Source organism: Dromaius novaehollandiae, chromosome 2 (assembly GCF_036370855.1).
Source record: "Dromaius novaehollandiae isolate bDroNov1 chromosome 2, bDroNov1.hap1, whole genome shotgun sequence".
In the NCBI taxonomy this organism is placed as follows: Eukaryota; Metazoa; Chordata; class Aves; order Casuariiformes; family Dromaiidae; genus Dromaius; species Dromaius novaehollandiae.
Window position 1 is genome coordinate 30,037,589 of NC_088099.1, and position 20,221 is coordinate 30,057,809.

A 20,221-nucleotide genomic window follows, 5' to 3' on the forward strand; every position below is an offset into this window, starting at 1 on the left:
AAGATCCCTAAAATGATGTTATTTAATATAAGCAAACTTTACCTCTTCCCAGCCTACACCTCCAGCATTTACAACTCTCCTCTCTCCTGCAAGTCTATTATGTTTAAAATTAAATTTCTGCTAGCTAGTTTTGGGTAGCATATTCCAGTTGTCTTATAATAAGTCTTTCCCACATACAAGATGTCCTCTACTTTTGAACAGTTGTATCAGCCATCTTAGATGGAGATTACTGCATAGCAGCTTCCCCTTTCCTGCTTGTCACCCTCAGGAAACAACATTAAGAGCTTCTGCTTGAATTGTTACCATTTCCATTGGGTTGCTAAGCACATTTTAAGTGTAGGCTGTCATTTCTTTCTTTGCTTTCTTCCTCTCCTTTTCCCCCTCCCCACAGGTCCGTTTGTGGTATGCTTGTAGAGTTGTTCTTCTGCTTCATTAGAGTGTTGTTCTTTGTAGATTAATTTATCTAATTCTCAGCCAAATGAGGTCATACTTGTATATCATTTAGTTTCTCATTAATCTCTTCCACTGTTGGCTCTGTTTTTCATCTATCCCCCTATTTACTATCTCTAGTGAAATATATCCACTGTTCCCATCACTTGTCACAAGCAATGTCATGGTTGGTGTGGATCCATTGACCTGAATAATCAACATGGTTTTTTTTATTAGAAATCAAAATATTTGTTGCTGCTGTAGAAAGGAGCATCTTAAATCACATGCAAGGAAGTTCACTAAATGAAATGCAATAAACAGAAGATGTAAAGCCTGCTCTGTTACTTTGTGCTAAATCTTATTCATTAGTGTTTCTTTTAACAATAGCTGTAGAATTTTAAGATGCTCTTTGGAAGAGTAGAAATCCTGATAGCAGCATCCTTATGCCTTGATACCTCTCTGGCAAAGATCCCACTGCGATGGGGAAAATAATAACTTCAGCATTCATCTGAGAGACGCAAGTATCCAGCTACAGTCAAATCCACAGATTAACAATTCTTTGCTGCTATCCTCTGCTAGAAAACACTGGTATCACATCAGACTTGTAAGATGCTTATAGGTAGATTGGCAGGCCAGGGAGGGCATCTGCCTTCACATAGAAAACTAGCAAGAAAATAATTTTCTTCTGAAATGAAGAAGTGCTGTGCAGGGTGATAGATGGTATTCCCCTTTCAGATCAGCACCAAACAGTGCCATAAAAGGGTGGGAAAGAGAATCAGGCTAAATTCCTTTCTAAAGGGAATGGCTTTCATTGCCCATAGCCATTAAATGGTCTATGTTTGTTTGTTTTTTGCTGAGATAGAAGAGACCTTGCCTTTTATGTCCCCTGGCCAAATCTATCCTTCGACTGGATGAGAGGAGTTGTCTTTTGTGTTTCATAACATTGCTCACAGTGGCATTGCTTGCATTTCAGAAATGACTGCAATTCATTTCTGTACAAGCATATATATGGTTTGGGATCTTTAGATCATCACTCTCAGCCACTATTATTATCTTATTTTGAAAAGAAATAGACCTTGCCAATAGGCTCTTGCTTGGTGTCATTCCTCCTGAATTTTTCAATAAGTTTTGTGCAATAGTCAGTGAAAAACACTTCAATGCCTTGGCTATTCTAGTTGCCACTCAGTGACTCATCTTCCACTGACTGTAATGAGATTTAAGGAGCATTTAATGTTCTGTTCCATGTAAGAGGCAGTTACTTAGCCAAGAGGATGATAAGCATCTTAGGCCTACTATAGATAGAGATGTTAGGCTGATGGGAAGGATTAAAATGTGTACATGTTTCATTTTTGAGATGGCAACTAATAAATACTGCTGCTGTAAGAACAAAAGTTCTACATGGGGAAGTTCAAGCCACAGTGTTTCTTTATATGGCAGCAGAGGCAAGAATACCAGATGAAAGGAGTCAGAATGGAAGAAAATTGGTGAAGCTTTTTGTGTAAAGTATGCACCAATTAAATTGCTGCCCCTTGCTGATCAGTCTAAGCCTTTTAATGAGGCTAAGTAAGCAAAAAAGAAGCAGTAAAGATGGTGATGACTCAGAGATTTCTCTCTCTGAAGGAAAACAAACAGAAACTGGCTGTCTAAACAGTACAGCACAGTAACGCTGCAGGTGTCCTACTCACCTATAAAATGGTTGCTGGGTGGCTGGCTGACCACATTCTGAGACTCTTAGTGCCTCTGGGTACAAGTGCAAGAATACAAATCCGTATATTGTGTCAGTGAGAGACTGATGTGTATCAGGCACCCTTCAGCTTGCAGTATGTATTTTTCCTAAGCCTGAACTGGTGTAAGTCCTTTTTGTTTAAAGAAAGATATGGTGGCACAACAGCTCAGAGGTTGGGACCAGCATGGAGAGACACTGGGGTGCAGTGTTCTGCTCTGCCTGGTGGGATTTAACTTCCCTTTCTTAATGAAACTGCCCTGATCTGGGATGGGGGAAAGAGAAGGTATATTCTTCACACCCCCTCCATCTGGTTTGTGTAGAACAATTAAAGATTTGAGGGGTGAAGATGTGCTTTGTATTCATTGACTCCCCCCTGTGGGTCCTGGGACACCTGTCCCTTCATCAGTGTTGATCTCACTGTTTACTGTAACTCTTTATTGCAAAATGTGCAGTCACTTCTATATGACCTGTGAAAGAGACCTCCCTAGGGAGAATCCTGATGACTAGGGGCCAGAGTCAAGCTTCTCTCGCTCCTTCACCCAGTAAGCTTGTAATTTGCCATACACAATGAATCAGGTTCAGCCAGAGAGATGGAGAGGACTCCTGCCCCAGCTTTCTGGAGCAATTTTCTGGAGAGCCAAGTTCGAACCTGATCAGGCAGAAGATGAATTTTGATGTGTGTTTTCTAGACCTCATTTGTTAGTGTTACCACTAGAATGTTGTACAAAAGGACTAGCAGTAGTTAGTTTGTCTGTTACATATGCTTAAAAGGGCAGGAGAGGTAACACCCTTCCTTTAGGCATACTGATAGAGCACCACGTGGATCACCAGCCAACAGGAACACCAATTCCTGGGACCCAGAGGGGCTTGGCATTTGGTTGCCAAGTGCTGTTAAGATTTATGTATCTGTGTGCATGTCCAGAAGTACTTTAGAACTTGGGGAAGTACTTTAGATACTTGAGTCCCTAAGGATTTATGTGCTTACTGGAGATGGTGGCAGCCAGCAGAGACTTTATGTATCTCAGCTTCAGGGTTGGGTGGTGAATACGGAGACAAGTGAAATGTAGATGCCTTAGCCTTTTTGTGAATCTGGTCCTTAGTAGCTTTATCACTTGAACAGCATGGCCTACTATCATTGCAACCTCATACCAAGAAAACCACAGCAGTGTATGTCTGGTGCCAGCTATAAAAGTTTCAGGAAGAAAACTATTTGGGAGAAAGTTTAGAAAATCTGAACAATTTCTGCAGGGATTTTTTTTTCATCTGCAAGGCTTAATTAGTAGGACTCCAGATTGTAACAGGGCAGTGGATGAAAATGTGTTGGATTGCACTGAGAAATTTGCTTTGTATGAGATGCTTTCATAAGCAGGTTTGATGATTCAGTGAGACTTGAAAAATCTAGCAGCGCTTACTTAGACAGCCCCAGCGCATTGCTTTGGATACTAGAACCCATTTTGCTGGAGGTCAGAGAATTCCACATTTGAGTTATTTTTCTTTATACAGTCCTTACAATAGTTTTATTTTCGTATTTGCCACTATAGAAGTCTACATGACCTTTAGTGCAATGTATATTCAAATGTACAAGGTAGGTGAGAATGTAACATGCAGTACAGAACATCTGTGTGCTTTGCTTGGGGAGCTGTGAGCATACCACGAAAAAGAAAGCAGAACAGAGCCCACTGCCCTTCACAAGTATATAGGGCTAGCTGAGCACTTGGTAATATTTTTCATTTTTTATCAACACACCATAAAGCAAAAATGTTAGTATACATTTTTCTAGGCAACAGTGCATTTTGCACATTGGTAAATATCGTAATTGTCTTCTACTTGTCAAGATGTCCTACCTATGAGCACGGAGCTTCAAAGGAGGCCATGTGAAAACATAATTTTTCAAAATGGATTGGCACTTATATGCCCCCCTAAAAAACGAGTCATTGAAACTGTAATTCTGAAACCCTGCTAAAAAAAGGCAGTATCTCTCTCCTGACATATCTGTGCACTTACTGCTGGAAACCAGTTAACCCAAGAGAATATTTATAGCACCAGTGAGAGCACCCTTAACTGTGACAGAGCCCATTTCAGTCCTATTAGCTGTCTCCTTTTTCAGCTGGATGTCAGAAAGCAAGTTCCATTCAGTGGTAGCTTCATGCTGCTCTCTGCTGCTATGAAGCTTCAGCAAGTGTCACTTTGAGTTGGTTATTAGGCCCCTCCTCTATGTGTACTGGTTCCAGCTCCTGCTCTTGATCCCTGATCCCTTATCTCTTGCATCTTACACCTGTTTGCCCCCTTGATTGTGTAATGCTTCACAAAAGTTTTCTAGTCCATCAGTGTGTAAAAAAAATTTAAATATATGCTAATTTTATTGTAAATTATTGACAGGATGAATACGGAAAGTCCTGTTTGTATAATGCTTTTGATACTGGAGAAATCTGATCAGATGTTTTCCATCAAGGAAGCTTCTTGTCCTATTTTTTCCTCTTCGTATGCCTAATTGTGAGTGTCTCCTGCTTGACAAGTGGTCTGAGAAACTAAGAACTAATCCCCACAGTATTCATATCCACAAACACATAAGGGATACAATGAAGGCAGCTTAGGCTGTTTATATTGGTGTTTGCATATTTGGCTCTGTGGTGACTATCACCAATTTCCTTCCTGCAGGTTAGGATGGGGAGGTACAATGAACACTTTCTGAGATATGCTCAAGAAAGCCCAAACTGTTTCAGGGGTTGGATGTCATTAATTAAAACCCTAAATGAGCTTCCTTAGCTAAACCTGGTAATAATTCTTTGACCTTCCAGTTATTGTGTGTTGTTACTATGATTATTTTTAGGATGTTATTAGGATTATTGTTATTAAGATTAAGGGCCCCAAGCTCTTTTCCTCCTAAAAGAATAACATGTTCTTTTTATTTGAGGTTAAGGAAATCACAGACCTGCTAAATCTCATGATTGATCATGAGGTTTCTACCACGGAGTCCCATCTCATTTTCCTCACCTGCCTGACCTTTGTCTTAGCCATTCACAGTGTAACACCCTGCCCATTCTCCTGCTTTGTGGAACCTGATGATGGGTGCTTATGACTAACCTGATCTGCAATCTGCCACTAGTCCTGCTTGCTGCATGGGTTTGTGGAGGGGAGGGGCCATGGTGCTGCTATGAAGCACAGGATATGACTTCTCATGAAATCCAGTATTTGAAAGAACTTTCAAAAGTTTTTCAGCAGGAGTCTTTTGGCGAGATCTCTCCTTGTCATAGGCTTACCAGGTCCACTATCACACACTGAAGGTGTGGGGGCTTGCATACCAGGAGAGGAGAAGCTTGCAAAGACTCATATTACGAAGAAAAAAACCACCAAACCAATCTCCCTCAGTGAAGGCTATGTGAATACATTCTTTACTAGGCAGATGTTAAGGAGTCTGAAGGCACATTACACAGAAAACAAGTGCTTCAGCTGCAAAAATCACAGAATTGAGAATATTGCCAATATCCCTGTGCACATCGCTGTTATTTATTTGTGCTGTAGAGAATATAATTTTTATTTCCCTCCAGCAAATTGATCTTGTACACATTTGTCTGACATACAAACTTTCAAAAAAATTTTTTTGATTTATTTTTTTCAGGTCCAGAGTCTGTAGCTACATTTGCTGACACTCTGAGTTCCTCCAGTTAGCTGCCAGAACTTAAATCCAGGCTCTTTGATTCATGACCATGTCTCTTTTCCATTTTGCCTGAGCACTGATGCCCTAAACATTGAACTCTGGGAATTTGATTCTGAACTTCACAGGCTTGGCCTCTCCATCTAGGTGCACATAGCAGATGAGTACTATGTCCTTATATGCCCTCAACTGGTATCTCTGTTTAGGGATATTGCTTGGTATTGCTTGCTCTCCTGCTTGGTACTTCTGGAACTTGGAATTTGCTCTTTTGGATTCTCTTGGCAGACAGACCTGAACTTGGTCTTTTGCCTTTTTCCTTTGACCTTTAGCCTTTGCAGAGATACGTTCTTCTTTCCTGAGACCTGTCTTCAGCTCAGCTGTCTGGGAGAACTGTCTGTGCCTTTTCTCATCCTTTGCCCTCTGGTTTTGCAGAGACTCTGACCTGCACAGGTCACTGATATTGCAGAAAATATGATTTCTGTGAAACCTTGCTCTTGATGTTCATTTTTTTCCATTTCCTTTTCCAAATACCCATCTTAGCACCTTTGCTTTTCACTTGGCTTTGTTTTAATATTTCATGCAACTTTAAATTTTGCCCACTTCACAGCACTGCATTTACCTGGTAATGTTAAACCAATATACAATGGTTTGCAGATCCCTGATTCAGTTATAACATTATGAAAAAATCAATACCGGGAACATTTCCTGAAGAATATTTTTGAGGAATCAAACCAAAAATGTAGATGCTGTCTTATACTGTTTAAACAAAACAAAATGCTCACTTCCATTGCACTTGGTCATAGACTGCTGGAACAGAAAATGTCCATGTTAGAGTAAACAACATGGAAAAAGTTGACCTGAGGTCATTGATGACTTCAAAATCACAACAGTTATTCTTCTTTACCTTCCTCTCCAAAAAAATGTCATTTTGGTGGTCTAAGCAGTGATAATATGAACTCTTTCAGTAGAACTGTTATAGATTTCCTGAGTAGTGTAGGATGATTTTCATCATAGGAAAAAAATCTGGTTCTATCACTCCTAAACACGTCTATTCTCTTTCAGAGAACTTTTTAAAAATAACTCTTTTTGACCAATTTTAAATTACTAAAATTACTTGAGTTTCAAGGAGGTGGGACAGAGCATCAGAGCCCTTCATCTGGTAGATATACACACGTAAGCATACTGCAAAGCCTGAGATGCATCCAAGGTCTGCTTCCCTCTCTGACTACCAATGAATTAAACACAACCTGATTGGAGGGCCTTCCGGGTGGTAATTAGTGTGGATGTGTGAATTTATCCTTAAGTCTGGCTTTGATGCCTCTGCTGCACAGCACTGTAAAGACTCTGTAGAGGCAGTGCTACGTCTTTACTATTAAATATAATGGGCCAGGCAACATTCTCTGCCTTTTGGGCAAGTGGTGTAGCCTAGCTCACATTCACATGTCTAAATTCTCTTTTTCTGTTAAAACATTATGGTTGTGCCCAAATGGGCTAGCAAGCAACTGCCGAGATTGTTCCATCCCCCAAACTGAGCCCAGGTAGCATCTAGGAGAATGGGAGTTAGCATGGGTGAGAACCGTGCTGCGAGCATGCTAACACCTAAATGGCATTGACGGTCGCAGTCCAGAACTCAGGTCAGTATCCTGGTCCTGCTTAGGTTACAGGATAGATACAGTCACTGATTTCCACTGTTACACATTATAGTGATCATCACTGTGATGGCAGGGTTATAGCAATGGCAATTACCAACAATACTGAACAGCAAGGAAAAGAACCTTTGCTGTTAATGCCTAATGATTTCCAGCAATAGAAAAGCCTAGCAAACAAGTGGTGTGAATACGCTCCCTCTCCACTTACTCCAGTGGCTTTTGATTGCTTTTGTATTCTGTGACTATGACTGTGTAAGCAGGGTAAGCTTGGAAAACCCTTGCTTCCTCAAAGAAAAATAATGGTGACTACATGGTGCCTTTGCTCCGGTTCCAATCCACAGTAATTTCTGTTTGGACCAAAATAGTTTTCTTCTGCATTTGAACATTACTGCTCTGAGTGAAGTACTTTTAGGCTATTGCCTTGAGGTACTCTGTCCTGTACAATTCTGATCATGTCGCCATAATCTGTGCTTTGGCACAAGGCTTCCTTTCCATTTCTAAAAATGCACATTTTCCAGCTCAGTTATAAGATGACCTAAAAAAATGCATCTCTTGTAACCCCATCCATTTGTTTAATGATCAGTGCAGCCCAACAACAAATGTCAGAGAAATTTCATTCTTTCACTTTCAATTAGAGAGAAAAGAAGCAGAAGCTCAACACATGGCATGTCAGGGATGGACAGAGACGTATAGGCCTAATTAGCATTCCCTAGATGATTTTCATCCAGGTGATTTTTTGTATCTTGGCAGGATAATACTGTTTTGATAGGTCTCTGAACTGAAAGTCGTAAATGTCAAAGTGGATCAGCATTCTCTTCTTTGGAGTAGTGACTGTTATTTTATTTTTTTCCCCTATTTTCAGGAGAATAATAATAATCTTCTCACTTATGTTAATAGATAAAGGCATCTGGGAATTCCAGGTCATACTTTTCCCTGGAAAATTCCATGTAATATTTTTTTTCTGATAAACAATGAAGTTGATAATATCGTTGAAGTCTGGTGGTGTTTTCTTCAGTAATATTTGATCATTTCCAGGTAACTTGTATTTATCCAGAAAGGAGGAGAGAATAGCTCACTCTAGATGCAGTTTAGTGTATGAATGTCTTTGGCCCTAATCCTGCAATGTGATCTTTGCAGAGGGACATCTCTGAATGCTGTACAGAGGCATTTGAGGTCATGGAGGATACACACAGACCCCTGGGGTGTTATTGTCCCGAACTCATACATCCAGGTGGTGCAGAGCTGCTAGCCCTGTGCTCTACAGAGCCCTCTGTTAAGCAATACTGCCTAAAAGCTACTGGTTATGATGAGCTGCAATAGGCTTCTTAGTTGACTGAAGTAAGGCCTAGATTAAAGAGACTGGGATTCAGTGATCTACAATGTGCCAAGATAAAGACTTTTGTAACACTTACAATTCTCACCTGAGTTGTTCGCAGAGATGGCCAAAGAGGGTTGCCAAATGCATGAGGACAGTGCTGAAATTCATTTCCGGTTTTGCTTTGACCTGGGCCTCCTCAGCCAGATAGCAAACGTGCCCCTTCTATTCTCCATCCATACACAGAGCCTATATAGCTTAGAAATATGCCCTTCTGACAGGGGAGGAGGCTCCACAAGAGCTGTGTTCAGAGACAAAAATATCCATCTACTTCGGCTGCTCTTGAAGAGAGAAGATGAAAGCAGGGAGCCCTACCGGGAAACCACAGCCATAGTCCTGGCCACAGACCTGGGCTGGATGCTGTGGGCTGTACAGGCCAGCGAGTAAAGAGAGGCAACCTTGCCTGTGTGTCATCTTGGTCTGGAGCTAGGCTGCTAATTTCCCTTCATCACTGGTAGCTCTACTTAGAGTATGGCCAGGCAAGAGAGTGTGACAAGTATTAACAAGATGTCACCATTCTGGTGAAGCTGATAAAACTGTGTGTTTGCAATTAAAGCCAAGTAAGTCACTAAGAAAACAGCTGCACAGGTTTAAAATGTTATAGTCCCATTGCTGTTTGCTACCCTCCCACTGCCAGCAGTTACTATTCCTGTAGGATAGCCTGCAGAAAGAAATAGGTACCTATGCCTCGGCCATTCCCATTCACAGTCTGGCATCTTAGTGGAAACTTTCCTTTTCTGGTTTGCAAGCTATCAGGTGTACTGGGAGGTAATGTGATTTTGTTTTAAACTCTGTGAGCAGGGTTTAAACTAACACACATCATTGTGTTTAAATTAATTTAAATTAACTTAAATTCTAAATGATTCTAAGTGAAGTGAAAATCATACTTTTACTTAAGTGAATGTAACTTCACTGTGAAGCTAAATCCTCAGATTCATATCTGAATACTCAGAAATGTGGGCTGTTGTGTGAAATATTTCTTTAGCATGGAATTATGATTTTGTTTCAGACAGAAGTAACAGTTTCTGGTTACTGCACCATCATAAATATATGTTACTTGAATCTTTAGCACCAGATCAAATGCTTCTATGCAAACCGCGAAAATGAAATCCAAGAAAATTGCCTTCATTAAAGTATAAATGAAACCATTTGCTGTACTTACAAAGACATTCCCAACCTGCTTTTGGCATAAAATGCATCTTTTACAGCCTCTCTTGGCACACACATCTCCTGCCTCCCAATTATGAATGCCTTGGGGTGACCAAGTAAGCAATAATTCCAGCTGCTCCTGACAGAAGAAGACACTGCTGCACTGCATTATTTTTCTGATAAATGTATATTCCCACTAAGCCGAAATAGGCTCTGCATCAGCAACATCTGTAACAACAGAGATTTAAAAAGTGGGTCAGGTATATTGATGGATTGGAGAAGGAGAAAGGGTGAAGGTGGGTGTGTGTGTATGCACATAGATGTGGATGTACTTACGTCTTCGTATTTTCCTTCAAATACCTCACTAATTGATTCAGGTCCTCTAATGGCAGTCATAGAATGAGCTTTCAGTATAACGTGCTTTACTCCAAGCTTTAGTCACCATGGCTGAGAATCACACTCTGTTATAGTTAATAGTAGTTCATCCTTTTGACTTGTACGGGAACAGCATTTTAACCTTGTAACTTCCAAACTACTTCAGGGGAGGATCTAGATAACACAGGTGTTAAACCGTTTGTTCTCACTACCACTCTTTACTATTGCCACTGAAACTGCATAGCTGCCAATGACAATATGTTGTTTGTGAATAAAAAATGCTTAAAATGGGATGACAAATTTCAGGAGGCACGGACTAAAATCTGCAGACCAAGGATTACAATCAGCAAGGGAAGTAGATGGAAAAACTGTTTTTTGTCTGGTGTTAATACATCAGGCATCTAGGGGGGAGGATATATTGTGAAAACATCTGCAGTGCGAAGTTTGATTCCCTGGGGTGAGAAAGGAGATGGAGGAAACAGCAGCATCTGCAGTTAGACTGAGAAATCTCTGCTTTTGTTATTTATTTTAACAGCAATAGTGAGCTTTATGCTGTGCTGATGGCTCTGGAGGTTTTCTACTTTTCTTTTCACTGGCTGGCCAGGGCAGATTCAGAGCATGCTTCCTGGGAGCTGCCCATTAAGTTGGCTAATGCATCGACTGGAAGGGAACAGAGATCTGGAAAGAAGCACCTGAGCCATCAAATTTAGTCCTTTGCAATAGCAGGCAGCCCCGTGATAAATGTTTAGTACACACAAGTCTACAGAAATTGCTACTCTGTGTACATTCCAGGAGCCACAGAACAGTTCTCCAAAACTTGTAATAACTTAAAAGGCTATAGTACAAAGGCCAGAACCACAAAAGCCCACCACACCACAGGAAGAGAGCAGAAGAGATCAGGAGCATCACCAGTGTGCTCAGACTCTAAGGTATCAGGGGAATTTGTCCCCTACAGAAGTCTAGAAGATCCTACAAAGTAGACAATTCTTCACTCTATGGATGGAGATCAAAACCTTCCAGTCAGTCCCTGCCAATCTGCCCTGAAAAAATTTTCAGACCCCAACCCTAGAGACCACCTTAACCCTCTATGTCTGAGCAAGATGCACCACGATTTGGACAGCAGTGCATCCACCATGCCCATTCAGTTCATCTCTATCTTCTGAGAGAGCAAATGAGGTTCTCCATTAGTATTAAATATGGACATTGTAATAATGAGATGAGTACTAGAAACTAACTGGACACAGACCATCAGATCCATTTTATGTTGACAACTCAGCCACCACTACAAAAATCTTAAAAAAGAAAAAAGAAAGGATTGTGAAAATAAGCTAACTTTATGTTTTTTTGCTTTCCAGTTAGTCCTTGCTGCAGGGGATGGAGAAAGGGCTCTTTGCTAGCACAGGAGTCTTGGCTGTTGCTGTCCTATGTTGTCACCATATTTGTCTATCTTCTTTTTCACTGTTGTTCTGTATAGTAGCAAGGATCAGGTGGAAAATCTGTCCATTCTTATGTTTGTTTATAAATCAAACCCCTCCAGGTGGGACTGCTATCAAACTAGGTTAACTTCCAGACTCTGTATCATAGACAATGTCTCTTAAAATTATCCCATTGGGTTTCCAGGCCACTGTGGTCCATATGCTTCTAGTCTTTAGAGAACACAGAAGAAAGCAGATGGGCAGACATTGCAAAAGAGAAAACAAGTGAAAGCTTCAGTCCATTCTTTACACCAAGAGGTTGTACATAATATTCTGGAGCAGTGCACAGTGAAGAGGAGCCTGTGAAAGAGACCACTAGCAGTTACATTGTCCTGGGGCAGAAACTACGGCATTTCAGCATACAAATCACCAAGTACTTTCTAAACCAAAGAACTGAATTCTGTGTTGCAAAACTTCAAAAATCTCATCTATAAATAGATCACTTGTTCCAAATGGGTGGGAATGTATGAGTTTATAATTCATTCATGTAAAAATAGCTTTATATTTTTTGTAGTGCTGAGCAGATTCTGGCAAAACCCTGAATGCAGCCCTGTTATTTACCATTCTGTGGTAACCTTCTTATTGAATTGGGGTTTTCTTTGGACTGGCAAGGGAGAAAATACTAATTAGCTCTCTCCTTTTTTTTGATAGCCTGTCTTATTACAAAACTAATTAGTATCTGACTTTTATTGTTGTGAGAATTAGAATACTGAAAAAAGCCTCAGAGTAACAAAATTAAAAATGTGAGATTTTTCTAATGATTCTGTGCTGGGTCAGAAACATGTATTTCTTCCAACAAACTTCCATTGTCTTTGCAAAAGAAAAGAGAGTACCATTTTGGATACCTGAAGTTCCATTACTGCACTGGATTCTTAAAACTAGCCTCTGAAAAAATGGAAGCAGTAAAGCGTGGAAGATATTCAGGGCTAGACCTGTTAAGTAAAAAAATTGCGTTTGATATCAATAAAGGTCTCTGCTTGAAAACTAGTGACACAATATTTATGACTTTCAGTCTAGTACTAAGAATACTCAGGAATGTGTTTGTTTGACATCTGAAAGGAAAACAAAGCATCCAGAAAGGAGAAAAAGCCTTATTGCCACTCTGTCACTGTAAATAAACTGAGTAACAAGGGACTAGGACTAAAAATATATTAAAGGATTTATGGAGAAGGGTCAAAAATAACAGCAGTGATGTCTTTTGATGTTCAAATGCTTTAATAAAAGGCATCTGGCCTTAAAGCATGATCTTGAAAAATCAGAAGTAATCCAAGATACTTAATTTTTCTGCAGTGGGCTGGTTTATGTTAGGGGACTTCATTAATTGAAAAGCTCTGAACTACAGCGTTTAACCTTTGAGGATGAATCAAATAGCTACATGATCGAGAAGAATTATCTGTGTCAATATAAGTAGCCCCATTTTAAAAGGGAATAAAGCACACTGATTTGAGCTACTGATCTGAGCACTTTAAATACAGTGGTAACAGAATCTATTTCAGTGATTGTATTAGTTTTTCTACGTCTGAACTGCTAAACTGGTACTTAAACTATGTGTAGGCAAACCTGTAGAAATAGGTGATGTGCAGGATGCAACACAGATGATGTAAACTTGCGTATTTTGGTTTTATGTTGCTCCTGACATTAACTGTTTTAAGTCAGTTATGATTCAAGATGGAATGTGACCGGTCTTAATGGACCAGAGTTGGTTGTGAAGTATATAATTTTATGGCATCCTTATGTCTAAATTTGTTATATACCACTATGTATTGCTTTACATAAGTAGGCACTAAAAGAACATGTTAAAATGATGCATTTGCTCTTCGTTTAATTTTTACCAGTGTGCATGTTTATACATTTTAGGATTATATACCTGTCAGATCTTTCCTATACTTGTAAAACGGTACTGGCATCTTTTCTAAAACAAGGGTGGAAGTTCGTTTCAATTTATTTCAGTTGCATTACTGGCCAGCCTTTTATTTAGTGAATTGTTTGGCTCCTTTCTTCCTGATATGACTGTGGAATGAGCCTTTGTATTTATATTCTTCTGTACTCCCCTCCCCTCTCCGCCATGCAGCATTGTCATCTCTACTATTTTGAATACAACTGGTTGAATGAGCAAACGCAGTCTGCATTTCTCTACCTGTGAAATACAAAGAGACCTCAAGAGAAAGGATGTCTTAGCAAAGAATATCTTGAATGTCTGAATGGAGGGCATCCCAGGAGAAAATCAGTGCCAAATATTGAAGTAGAAACATATTCTTGGAAATAATGAATCTTTTTTCCTGCTTGGGCAGCCTGATCCTAGAACACCTTATCAAAAAGAATCTATATAACTGAAAGATGCAGGACTTTGAACCATTTCTTTCAGGTTGTAATTGTTAGTTTTCAACGGACTATAAGCTGTCCTCCAATTTTCTTTCTAGAAAGAATTCTTAAAAATACTGTGTGAATTGCTGTTTGCCAAAGATCAGTTCACATGGTCCTAATATCTAATATAGCTTTTCCCAGACTGTTTGATGGGGAAATGGAATAGCAGCATATAGGCTCCAGTTCAGCTATTCAGTTATGAATATCTTTGCCAAAGTAAAAATGTGTCTGAAAACAGGTGAAGGCTCTGTTGATTGAAAGTTCTCCTGTTCTGTCATTTGTCTTGCCATGTCTATACCAGAAACTCCAATTTCTTTTTTCATTAATATACCAGTCATATTGCAAAAGTTTTGTAGGTATATATGTCAAAACTCTGCTTCAGAATAAAGGTTGTGCTATACTCATTAATTACCACATTCTCTGAGAACCTTTCACAAGTAGTCCTGTCCTAGTGTCTCCTCAGCCCTACCAGCAGAAGCAACCGGTGCTTTTAATGTGTGTCTTCCTTGGAGGAAGCAGTCTTTCTAGTTCTTAAGAAGCAGAGGTTACAATGTTTCAGCAACAAAGATGGGCTTTTCTCCTTGTGAAAAGGTGGGACTTCCATTTGTTTTTCTCCTGTAACAATTTTCAATCATTGGCTTGTTCTCAATCTCAAAACATGAAATATACTCCATGTGCACTGGATGCAAGAGACAGAAGTTCAGATCCTGGCTCTCATTAGTGTACTAGGTAACTCTGAGCAACACACAGGCAGTGACTTGACCTCTCTGTACATTTTATTGTCTAGATGCATACTGTTTTGTTTAATCTAACAATAAGGACTTTTGAAAGTTATGTAAAAGCTGAATATGCCAAAAGAAGTGAGTTACTTAGCATAATTCTTCTCCAGAGAGGTGCTTATATTTGTTTATCACCTTTGATCTCCAAAAGATGCTTTGTCACAAACTAAACTTTTTCCTACTAGAAGTGAGTGGCTAGGGAAATAACTAAAAAAAAAAGTTACAGATATTACATATTCAGACTGTATTGTGTCACTATTATCTGTTTGTTGGTCTTAAACTTGAATTTGTAAGACCAGCTTGTTGCATATGTTGCCTGCTTGTAGCTGATGATCTAATTCAGTGCTCTGAAAGCTATATGAAACCCAGATGAAGCAAGCCAGATTCTAACTACGGTTAAATGTGTGTCCGTTGGAAGTAAATGGACACTTTGCTTTCTGCATGGGGGCCTACGGATTAAAACCGTTTCCAGTTATCATAATAACAGTGATTGTCATAGTCTCGTTTCTTAACCAACAATGTATAAATAGACAAGGGGGCCTTAGGAGTGTTTCATTTCTGCCTCTGAGATCATGGCAGAGCTGACATAGGACAGAAGTGCCTTCTGGTTTATATGGATAACACTGTCCTGAGGAATTTAGTTCACTCCTTACTGCTGTTTCATTTCTCCTCAAAGACAGATGATTGGTAAGCCACCCCACTGAAACTGGCCCTCTGATCTGTATGTAGTATTTACATTATTTAAAATGTGTTACCTTTCAAAAAATAGGCTGTTCTGGGTGTGAGTTGGTGACATCAGTTTCCTTCTTGCCTGTGCCTAGTTTCTGCATCCCAGCCATGGCATCAACCATTACAGCCCGTGCACACAGCAGATTTCCTTTTACCTCAGACTGGCCATAACAGGTCTTGGCACAACTACGAGATAGCACTCGCTGAAATAAATTAGCATCAGGTCACATCAGATCTGAAGGTGGCTCAAAGAGGCATTTTTATTTCTGAATGCAGTTTTATGATGCTCTGTGTGCACTGTACACAGAATACTACATTTGTCAGGAAAGCGAGTGTTGGGCTTATTTCATGTGCAGAACCCACAAGCTCCTTTTTTTGCTAAATGAATAAAATGGCTCAGTATGGTTCTAAAATTGCCCCTCACTTTGAATTCTTCTGAGTGTTACATGGTCTAGGACTCTTGCTTTGCAACAAAAAAAAAGAATTCATATAATATCTGTCTTGAATTGATATAAACCTCATTCTTTTCTTAAAATTAACAGAAACAGGATACTCATGCTTTAGTCCTCCTTACTTAATACAGTTACATGCTCTGGAAGATAATGCAGATGTGTTCCACTTAGCTCTGCAGTATCTGTATCTACTTCCAAGTGTTATCACACAACGCCCGGCACTGGATGGAGTGTTAGACCTGTTCAAGTGTGTTCCTTGGGGTCAAGTTACACTCTGGTGGCTGCAAGTTACAAAAGACATACATCTTGATTCTAAGAACACAATTCGTGTCGTGTCTTCCATTTTATGGTTTGTGATTATGAAAATTATGGCTTTTGCCATGTATGTAGTTCAGGACAGGGTATCCTAACTCTGCTCAAAATTTCCTAGTTTTTGTTTTTTCAGGAAATCATAGCAGATCCATTTTTTTTAGTTGGAATAACACATATGCAAGCTACTATGCAAAAAACAATTATATAGGCCTTTCTTAAGATTCCTGACTCTACAATATGTGAGCATGGGAAGTTTGCCCCTTTTCTCTGTTGCTTCACCCCTACTGTTGTACGCTATAGAGTTTTCTCAGGAGTGAAGCCTGATGCAAAAGCATCTCCAAAAGATTTTGGAAAAGAGCCATCATGGGAGAATCTAATTAATGCTGATGTGGCTGACTGAGGAGTGAAACCCTTTTTATTAATTGCACTTATTTTTTTGCACGTTTCATACATGGACTTTGTGTCCTAACTTTCAAGATAAACCAAGGACTGACATTTGATCTGTTCTGCCAGCACATATGATCATCTATTATAGCCCTGTACATGACAGCACTCTGGTTGTGGCAGTGTGGAGCTCAGTATATGCCAACTGTCAAATATGCACCAAACTTTTATGAAGAGTTTGCAGCTTGCCTGGAGGACTGTGTTGTTTTTGCTCTTTCTCTAACAATATCTAAGCTTGGTAGTTTAAAGATAGCTCATACATGCCCACACTAGCTGCAGTGACCGTAGTAGAGCAGTATCTGTCGTTTAATTTTTCGCTATCCCTCCTCCTTCCTGTTTCTCTTTCTATACCTGAAGTAGTATGTTAAGATTTCTTGCTTTTCCAACAACAAAAAAAGGCTATGTAAGACCATAATGTACACATCTAGTATCTTTTTTGTTTATTAAAAAAATCAAGTATAGACATGTAACAAGGATGGAAACACCTTCCTTTTATTAGCCATTTTCCCCTAGGCTTCCTTCTCTGTCTACAACACAATGAAACAGGCAATTGTGAATTATATGGCTATCAAAAGATTTTGGTAATGTCATAAACCATTAGAATGAAGCTTGTACAGTCTTTTTCTTTGTAATCAACAAGATCTTGAGATGAGATTAAAGCCTGAAATTTAAAATATCCTTTTATTTGTTACAGTACTTGAATGTGATTTCTTCATTGCTTCTGCTTACTCTTTTGTCTGCTTGATTCAAATAGCACACAGAAGCCCTGCTCTAATCAGCTGATCTTCCTATTTTTAATTTGTGGGAGTGATTTAATCCCTTTGAATTACAGAAGAGGCAAGTGACTTCATAAACCTGAGTAATGAGATTTGTTAAGCTTTATTTTATCATGAGGATGTTTTCTAGAGAAGATATCCACCCAGGAAAATATTTAATTAAAACATAATGGGTGAAACAGTATGCTGCTTCCCAGTAAAATCCTGCAAGGTTCCTCCTTCTATGAGGTTTTAAATTCTTTCACCTCCCACCAAAGTCAGCATGAGAGAAGGGCCATGGGAAGATGTGATTTGCCAGCATTGATTAAAGGAGAATGTACAAGACATAAATCAGTTATTCAGAAATAGTATTAGAATTTTGAGATCAGGCACCTTAGGTAGTCTTCCCTTTAATAATGTATGTTGCAAGGCTTCTTTTATTTAATATGGGAATAATAACAGTTAGATCTGTAATTATCATTATTGACTCAAATTAACAAAAATCAGTCTTGAGAGGTTGCATGTTCAAGGGTTAGAAATAGCCTTACCTGGATTTCCCTACATCTTTTTACAAGAAAATACAGATTGATTTGCTAGATAAATATACACAACATAAGTATCTAAACTGGGTCTCCAAAATCATGGGAGACCTGCAGGCAATTCAGATGAGCTTCCACGTGAGAAGCAAGTGGGCATAAAGCTGACAACATGAGGCTGCCATAACCTGAGCTGGCTGCGCAGCCCCATCCTGTAGTGGAATGGGGGAATATCCTTTGCATGCCTCTGGCTCTTTCTGGCTGCTCTTGTTGACTCCTGTTCCTCCTTCCCCTGGGACCAACAGCAGGGACAGCAGCAGGTTCAGGCATTTGATAGCTCCTTGCCCAGCCTCCTTAGGATGCAGAGGCTTTTGCCTATTGTGAACAGCTGCTGGTGCTTTTCTCCTCCTGGACTCTTCATTGTATGTGTGACTTTTGGACATCGGAAAATGTGGTGTCCAAAAGAAGTTGTGGCCTATATGTGTCGCAAGGGTATGGCATTTGATCACCTCTGATATGCATAAAAATATCTCAGGGAAGTCTCCTATAGCCATAGTTTGCTGCTTGAATTAAGTATTCCTTCTGTTGGCTTTGTTGTCTTTGCTGATGCCTTTAGGGTCTGAGCCTCACCTACTGATGTTTTGTTATTCTGAGCCTTGATGTTCTGAACAACGTGTTTTGCCAGCCAGCTAATGTAATATTGTTCTTTTGAAGGCATCAGATGCTGCAACTTGATAGCCTAACTACTTATTCATTTTACTGTATAGAATGATCAGTCTTCACCTTTGGTTGGCTTCCAGTAGTGCAGCAACGTTATTCCTCTAGGCATCAAAAAGGTAATGAATGCCCTTCAACCTGCTAATGCTGCTTCTTCCCTGTCTCAGTTACCTGCACCAGACTACTACTGTTTGAGTTCCACAGGTGATGTTGATACCAATAGAGGTAAGCATGACACTTCAAGTATTTATGCCCCAAGATCTGATTTTCACAAGCGCAGGGATCCTGCAGCTTTTGTTTACTCCATATGGTGTTGGGAATTCTTTGTGTTTCGAAAAATGGAGCCCATAGCTTTTCTTGGGGAGCAAACAAAGAGCCAAGAGCCTACCCCATGCAGCTTCCAGGTTAGATTTGCAAAAGTATCTGGTGATTCTGAAAACTTCTGTCTTTAAGACACTCTAATGGGCCTAGCTTTTTTCTAAAAGTCAGAATCATCCATAGGGTGTTGAGGTTTGCATATCAAAATTAGGCAATTCAGAATCTCTGAGTTCCATTTGGATAATTTTGTTTTCTTGTTTGGAAGATCCTTTTCAAATTTTGGGGTAGCAGCATTGAGAAAAGATTGTATGTTAAGTCCAAAACTCTCCCTCTCCCACTTTTTTCTCTTTCCTCCTTCAGTAAAGGATGCAGTTATTCTACTGTTTTGACTATTTGTTTAAGGCCATTGGTTTTTGCATAGTTTAGAGGTTCCTTATTTGATGAAAAGGTTGTGTCTTCATGTAACATACTTCAGGAAGTGGGACAGCTAATGAGGATAGAGAGGACACCGATGTAAACATGACCATATCAAATTTGTGAGGTGAAGAGAGAAGATGCAGGTTTGTATCTTTCCAAATATGGCCATTTAAGAAGAATGTTGGCTCATTAATGTTTAAATGTAGTTCTCAATAGTTTATGTGCAACATAATTCACTTGTGTGGTCCTGGCTGCTTTCAGAGAGCTAGGTATTACTTGTCAGTGTCAAACCTTTTAGTCTTTGTTGCATACTGTACTGGAGCTCATTATGGGGGATCATAGCTTCAGGTGAGGTAACTTGATTCATTTATGCACAAGTTAAGCATGAAACATATAAATATTTAAAACTGATGTATATTTACTAGTGTAATATTGCATATAGAATTAGTTGTCCAGTTTGTCTGCCAAGAGTTTCAAAGCTTGCAGTTTCATTATCACATTATCTAAGTCTGATGGGCTGGGCTTCTAATGGATTTGTGTTTCTGTCCTTTCCTTCAGCTACTCC